The 6,000-nt window shown below is 40.5% G+C and overlaps 11 non-coding genes across 11 annotated transcripts; 6 read left to right on the top strand and 5 right to left on the bottom strand.

Moving 5' to 3' along the window:
• Window positions 1-185: 185 nt before the first annotated feature.
• On the bottom strand, window positions 186-259 carry trnat-agu. The gene has a single exon. It is a non-coding gene; the product is annotated as a tRNA-Thr (tRNA).
• A 179-nt stretch (window positions 260-438) lies between these two features.
• trnal-cag lies at window positions 439-521 on the top strand. The gene has a single exon. It is a non-coding gene; the product is annotated as a tRNA-Leu (tRNA).
• Window positions 522-1,109: 588 nt separating this feature from the next.
• trnam-cau lies at window positions 1,110-1,181 on the top strand. Its single transcript has one exon. It is a non-coding gene; the product is annotated as a tRNA-Met (tRNA).
• A 277-nt stretch (window positions 1,182-1,458) lies between these two features.
• On the bottom strand, window positions 1,459-1,532 carry trnat-agu. Its single transcript has one exon. It is a non-coding gene; the product is annotated as a tRNA-Thr (tRNA).
• Window positions 1,533-1,711: 179 nt separating this feature from the next.
• trnal-cag lies at window positions 1,712-1,794 on the top strand. The gene has a single exon. It is a non-coding gene; the product is annotated as a tRNA-Leu (tRNA).
• A 586-nt stretch (window positions 1,795-2,380) lies between these two features.
• Window positions 2,381-2,452, top strand: trnam-cau. The gene has a single exon. It is a non-coding gene; the product is annotated as a tRNA-Met (tRNA).
• A 277-nt stretch (window positions 2,453-2,729) lies between these two features.
• trnat-agu lies at window positions 2,730-2,803 on the bottom strand. The gene has a single exon. It is a non-coding gene; the product is annotated as a tRNA-Thr (tRNA).
• A 773-nt stretch (window positions 2,804-3,576) lies between these two features.
• Window positions 3,577-3,648, bottom strand: trnam-cau. The gene has a single exon. It is a non-coding gene; the product is annotated as a tRNA-Met (tRNA).
• Window positions 3,649-4,494: 846 nt separating this feature from the next.
• Window positions 4,495-4,569, top strand: trnat-agu. The gene has a single exon. It is a non-coding gene; the product is annotated as a tRNA-Thr (tRNA).
• Window positions 4,570-4,846: 277 nt separating this feature from the next.
• Window positions 4,847-4,918, bottom strand: trnam-cau. The gene has a single exon. It is a non-coding gene; the product is annotated as a tRNA-Met (tRNA).
• An 851-nt stretch (window positions 4,919-5,769) lies between these two features.
• Window positions 5,770-5,843, top strand: trnat-agu. Its single transcript has one exon. It is a non-coding gene; the product is annotated as a tRNA-Thr (tRNA).
• The last annotated feature ends 157 nt before the right edge of the window (window positions 5,844-6,000 follow it).

Genomic DNA, 6,000 nt, shown 5'->3' on the forward strand with positions numbered 1-6,000 from the left:
ATGTTAAATTGCTTAACTCTTTAGTGCCAAAGTGGACACTATATTGTGTCGCAAGAAGCTTTTGCAAACATTGTTGCAATACCGAGGCTTGACAACTTTTTGGTTTCAATTAACTCCTTAGGGTATCTGGAACCTTTATGACTTATTCAAGTAGGCCAAAGAGAGCGCATATCTGTGCTACAATAAGGCACTGCTGGGATTTGAACCCATGATCTCCTGTTTACTAGACAGGCGCTTTAACCAACTAAGCCACAGCACCCTCTTAAAGAGTTCTTCTTTTGAATCAAAGTAGGGGATATTCCAGTTTGCTTTACCTGTGGAATGAGGTAAAACAACCCGGGGAAGTGCGAGGGGCTGTTCATTAATGGGTCAGTTAATTAATGAACATTTCTGAGTTTTATTTTACAGGCAAAATGTACTGTAGAATTGTCTTTTTCAGTCAGGATGGCCGAGCGGTCTAAGGCGCTGCGTTCAGGTCGCAGTCTCCTCTGGAGGCGTGGGTTCGAATCCCACTTCTGACAAATGGTGTTTTTCACTGTAACATTCAGTGAGACATGATCTTGGGAAAGAAATGTAAGCATATTGTTACAAGACAGCCCATGACCAAATCCAGTGTTGCAAGAGCTGTATTGGTTAAATGCTAAATGCTAAATGCTGCTGCTGACTTGGTTACTACAAAAAAAAGACACAGAAAAACCTACAAGGATCTACAAGGTGACTCTAAATAGACCGAGAAAAACAAGTATATGCGGACTTTGTTTTTATTTAGCCCAAACCAGTTCATTTTTTTTCACCTCTATTCTGCCCGGCAACAGTCGAAAAATAGTCATATCGAGTAAAGCAACACAAAATACAAATAACCTGGGTTTGGAACAGTAACATAATATTGTTAATATTGTGAAAAAAAGTCATCTTTTACAATGATTACAGTTTTTTTCAGTTGCTAACACACTAAAATGACACGTACAGCACATGGTTAAAACACACCTGTTAGCTATCCTGGTTCCAAAATCCAACATGTAAGCTGCTGAAATGTCGGTTCTCCCAGGTTCCAAATGTTCAAACAATCCGTCATCCACATTTTTGACAGCGTTGAATTCAAAGAGGTGAGCAGAGTGGCGCAGCGGAAGCGTGCTGGGCCCATAACCCAGAGGTCGATGGATCGAAACCATCCTCTGCTAATTGTAAAAGCTTTGGGTCAGTAGGGTCCTTGTCCTTTCCATCCTTATTCAGAAGGAAACACGTTCACAAGACTAAGCATCCATTATCGAAAATGTTAAATTGCTTAACTCTTTAGTGCCAAAGTGGACACTATATTGTGTCGCAAGAAGCTTTTGCAAACATTGTTGCAATACCGAGGCTTGACAACTTTTTGGTTTCAATTAACTCCTTAGGGTATCTGGAACCTTTATGACTTATTCAAGTAGGCCAAAGAGAGAGCATATCTGTGCTACAATAAGGCACTGCTGGGATTTGAACCCAGGATCTCCTGTTTACTAGACAGGCACTTTAACCAACTAAGCCACAGCACCCTCTTAAATAGTTCTTCTTTTGAATCAAAGTAGGGGATATTCCAGTTTGCTTTACCTGTGGAATGAGGTAAAACAACCCGGGGAAGTGCGAGGGGCTGTTCATTAATGGGTCAGTTAATTAATGAACATTTCTGAGTTTTATTTTTCAGGCAAAATGTACTGTAGAATTGTCTTTTTCAGTCAGGATGGCCGAGCGGTCTAAGGCGCTGCGTTCAGGTCGCAGTCTCCTCTGGAGGCGTGGGTTCGAATCCCACTTCTGACAAATGGTGTTTTTCACTGTAACATTCAGTGAGACATGATCTTGGGAAAGAAATGTAAGCATATTGTTACAAGACAGCCCATGACCAAATCCAGTGTTGCAAGAGCTGTATTGGTTAAATGCTAAATGCTAAATGCTGCTGCTGACTTGGTTACTACAAAAAAAAGACACAGAAAAACCTACAAGGATCTACAAGGTGACTCTAAATAGACCGAGAAAAACAAGTATATGCGGACTTTGTTTTTATTTAGCCCAAACCAGTTCATTTTTTTTCACCTCTATTCTGCCCGGCAACAGTCGAAAAATAGTCATATCGAGTAAAGCAACACAACACAAATAACCTGGGTTTGGAACAGTAACATAATATTGTTAATATTGTGAAAAAAAGTCATCTTTTTCAATGATTACAGTTTTTTTCAGTTGCTAACACACTAAAATGACACGTACAGCACATGGTTAAAACACACCTGTTAGCTATCCTGGTTCCAAAATCCAACATGTAAGCTGCTGAAATGTCGGTTCTCCCAGGTTCCAAATGTTCAAACAATCCGTCATCCACATTTTTGACAGCGTTGGATTCAAAGAGGTGAGCAGAGTGGCGCAGCGGAAGCGTGCTGGGCCCATAACCCAGAGGTCGATGGATCGAAACCATCCTCTGCTAATTGTAAAAGCTTTGGGTCAGTAGGGTCCTTGTCCTTTCCATCCTTATTCAGAAGGAAACACGTTCACAAGACTAAGCATCCATTATCGAAAATGTTAAATTGCTTAACTCTTTAGTGCCAAAGTGGACACTATATTGTGTCGCAAGAAGCTTTTGCAAACATTGTTGCAATACCGAGGCTTGACAACTTTTTGGTTTCAATTAACTCCTTAGGGTATCTGGAACCTTTATGACTTATTCAAGTAGGCCAAAGAGAGAGCATATCTGTGCTACAATAAGGCACTGCTGGGATTTGAACCCAGCATCTCCTGTTTACTAGACAGGCACTTTAACCAACTAAGCCACAGCACCCTCTTAAATAGTTCTTCTTTTGAATCAAAGTAGGGGATATTCCAGTTTGCTTTACCTGTGGAATGAGGTAAAACAACCCGGGGAAGTGCGAGGGGCTGTTCATTAATGGGTCAGTTAATTAACCTCTTAAGCCCGGCGATCCCCCCATTGGACCCCTCCCACTTTTTTTTTTTTAGATAATGTCTCAGGGCTTCTTAAATTTATGAAACTATTAATGTGTAGCACTCTCATAATAATAATAATCTCAGCTAACTGAAGATATGAACCATTTTTAGCTAAAAGAAACACAACAGTAATACCAAGCCTTAGAATTAGCATTTTGCGAAAAAATGCTAACTAATGCACTTCCCGGGGTTGTTTTACCTCCTTCCACAGGTAAAGCAAACTGGAATATCCCCTACTTTGATTAAAAAGAAGAACTATTTGCTGTGGCTTAGTTTTGTTAAAGGGCCTGTCTAGTAAACAGGAGATCCTGGGTTCAAATCCCAGCAGTGCCTTATTGTAGCACAGACATGCTCTCTCTTTGGCCTACTTGAATAAGTCATAAAGGTTCCAGATACCCAAAGGAGTTAATTGAAACCAAAAAGTTGTCAAGCCTCGGTATTGCAACAATGTTTGCAAAAGCTTCTTGCGACACAATATAGTGTCCACTTTGGCACTAAAGAGTTAAGCAATTTAACATTTTCGATAACGGATGCTTGTCTTGTAAAACTGTGTTTCCTTCTAATAGGATGAAAGGTCAAGGACCCTACTGACCCAAAGCTTTTGCAAATTAGCAGAGGATGGTTTCGATCCATCGACCTCTGGGTTATGGGCCCAGCACGCTTCCGCTGCGCCACTCTGCTCACCTCTTTGAATCCAACGCTGTACAAAAATGTGGATGACGGATTGTTTGAACATTTGGAACTGGGAGAACCGACATTTCAGCAGCTTCCATGTTGGATTTTGGAACCAGGATAGCTAACAGGTGTGTTTTAACCATGTGCTGTACGTGTCATTTTAGTGTGTTAGCAACTGAAAAAACTGTAATCATTGAAAAAGATGACTTTTTTCACAATATTAACAATATTAGTTACTGTTCCAAACCCAGGTTATTTGTGTTGTGTTGCTTTACTCGATATGACCTATTTTTCGACTGTTGCCGGGCAGAATAGAGGTGAAAAAAAATGAACTGGTTTGGCTAATAAAAACAAGTCCGCATATACTTGTTTTTCTTGGTCTATTTAGAGTCACCTTGTAGATCCTTGTAGGTTTTTCTGTGTCTTTTTTTTGTAGTAACCAAGTCAGCAGCAGCATTTAACATTTAGCATTTAACCAATACAGCTCTTGCAACACTGGATTTGGTCATGGGCTGTCTTGTAACAATATGCTTACATTTCTTTCCCAAGATCATGTCTCACTGAATGTTACAGTGAAAAACACCATTTGTCAGAAGTTTGATGCGAACCCACGCCTCCAGAGGAGACTGCGACATGAACGCAGTGCCTTAGACCGCTCGGCCATCCTGACTGAAAAAGACAATTCTACAGTACATTTTGCCTGAAAAATAAAACTCAGAAATGTTCATTAATTAACTGACCCATTAATGAACAGCCCCTCGCACTTCCCCGGGTTGTGTTTATACTCATTACCACAGGTAAAGCAAACTGGAATATCCCCTACTTTGATTCAAAAGAAGAACTATTTAAGAGGGTGCTGTGGCTTAGTTGGGTTAAAGTGCCTGTCTAGTAAACAGGAGATCCTGGGTTCAAATCCCAGCAGTGCCTTATTGTAGCACAGATATGCTCTCTCTTTGGCCTACTTGAATAAGTCATAAAGGTTCCAGATACCCTAAAGGAGTTAATTGAAACCAAAAGTTGTCAAGCCTCGGTATTGCAACAATGTTTGCAAAAGCTTCTTGCGACACAATATAGTGTCCACTTTGGGCACTAAAGAGTTAAGCAATTTAACATTTCGATAATGGATGCTTTGTCTTGTAAACGTGTTTCCTTCTGAATAAGGATGGAAAGGACAAGGACCCTACTGACCCAAAGCTTTTACAATTAGCAGAGGATGGTTTCGATCCATCGACCTCTGGGTTATGGGCCCAGCACGCTTCCGCTGCGCCACTCTGCTCACCTCTTTGAATCCAACGCTGTCAAAAATGTGGATGACGGATTGTTTGAACATTTGGAACCTGGGAGAACCGACATTTCAGCAGCTTCCATGTTGGATTTTGGAACCAGGATAGCTAACAGGTGTGTTTTAACCATGTGCTGTACATGTCATTTTAGTGTGTTAGCAACTGAAAAAAACTGTAATCATTGAAAAAGATGGACTTTTTTTCACATATATTAACAATATTATGTTACTGTTCCAAACCCAGGTTATTTGTGTTGTGTTGCTTTACTCGATATGACTATTTTTCGACTGTTGCCGGGCAGAATAGAGGTGAAAAAAATGAACTGGTTTGGGCTAAATAAAAACAAAGTCTGCATATACTTGTTTTTCTCGGTCTATTTAGAGTCACCTTGTAGATCCTTGTAGGTTTTTCTGTGTCTTTTTTTTGTAGTAACCAAGTCAGCAGCCAGCATTTAGACATTTAGGCATTTAACCAATACAGCTCTGCAACACTGGATTGGTCATGGGCTGTCTTGTAACAATATGCTTACATTTCTTTCCCAAGATCATGTCTCACTGAATTGTTACAGTGAAAAACACCATTTGTCAGAAGTTTGATGCGAACCCACGCCTCCAGAGGAGACTGCGACATGAACGCAGTGCCTTAGACCGCTCGGCCATCCTGACTGAAAAAGACAATTCTACAGTACATTTTGCCTGAAAAATAAAACTCAGAAATGTTCATTAATTAACTGACCCATTAATGAACAGCCCCTCGCACTTCCCCGGGTTGTTTTATCTCATTCCACAGGTAAAGCAAACTGGAATATCCCCTACTTTGATTCAAAAGAAGAACTATTTAAGAGGGTGCTGTGGCTTAGTTGGTTAAAGTGCCTGTCTAGTAAACAGGAGATCCTGGGTTCAAATCCCAGCAGTGCCTTATTGTAGCACAGATATGCTCTCTCTTTGGCCTACTTGAATAAGTCATAAAGGTTCCAGATACCCTAAGGAGTTAATTGAAACCAAAAAGTTGTCAAGCCTCGGTATTGCAACAATGTTTGCAAAAGCTTCTTGCGACACAATATAGTGTCCACTTT

The sequence above is a fragment of the Trematomus bernacchii genome, unplaced genomic scaffold (assembly GCF_902827165.1).
Source record: "Trematomus bernacchii unplaced genomic scaffold, fTreBer1.1, whole genome shotgun sequence".
Lineage (NCBI taxonomy): Eukaryota > Metazoa > Chordata > Actinopteri > Perciformes > Nototheniidae > Trematomus > Trematomus bernacchii.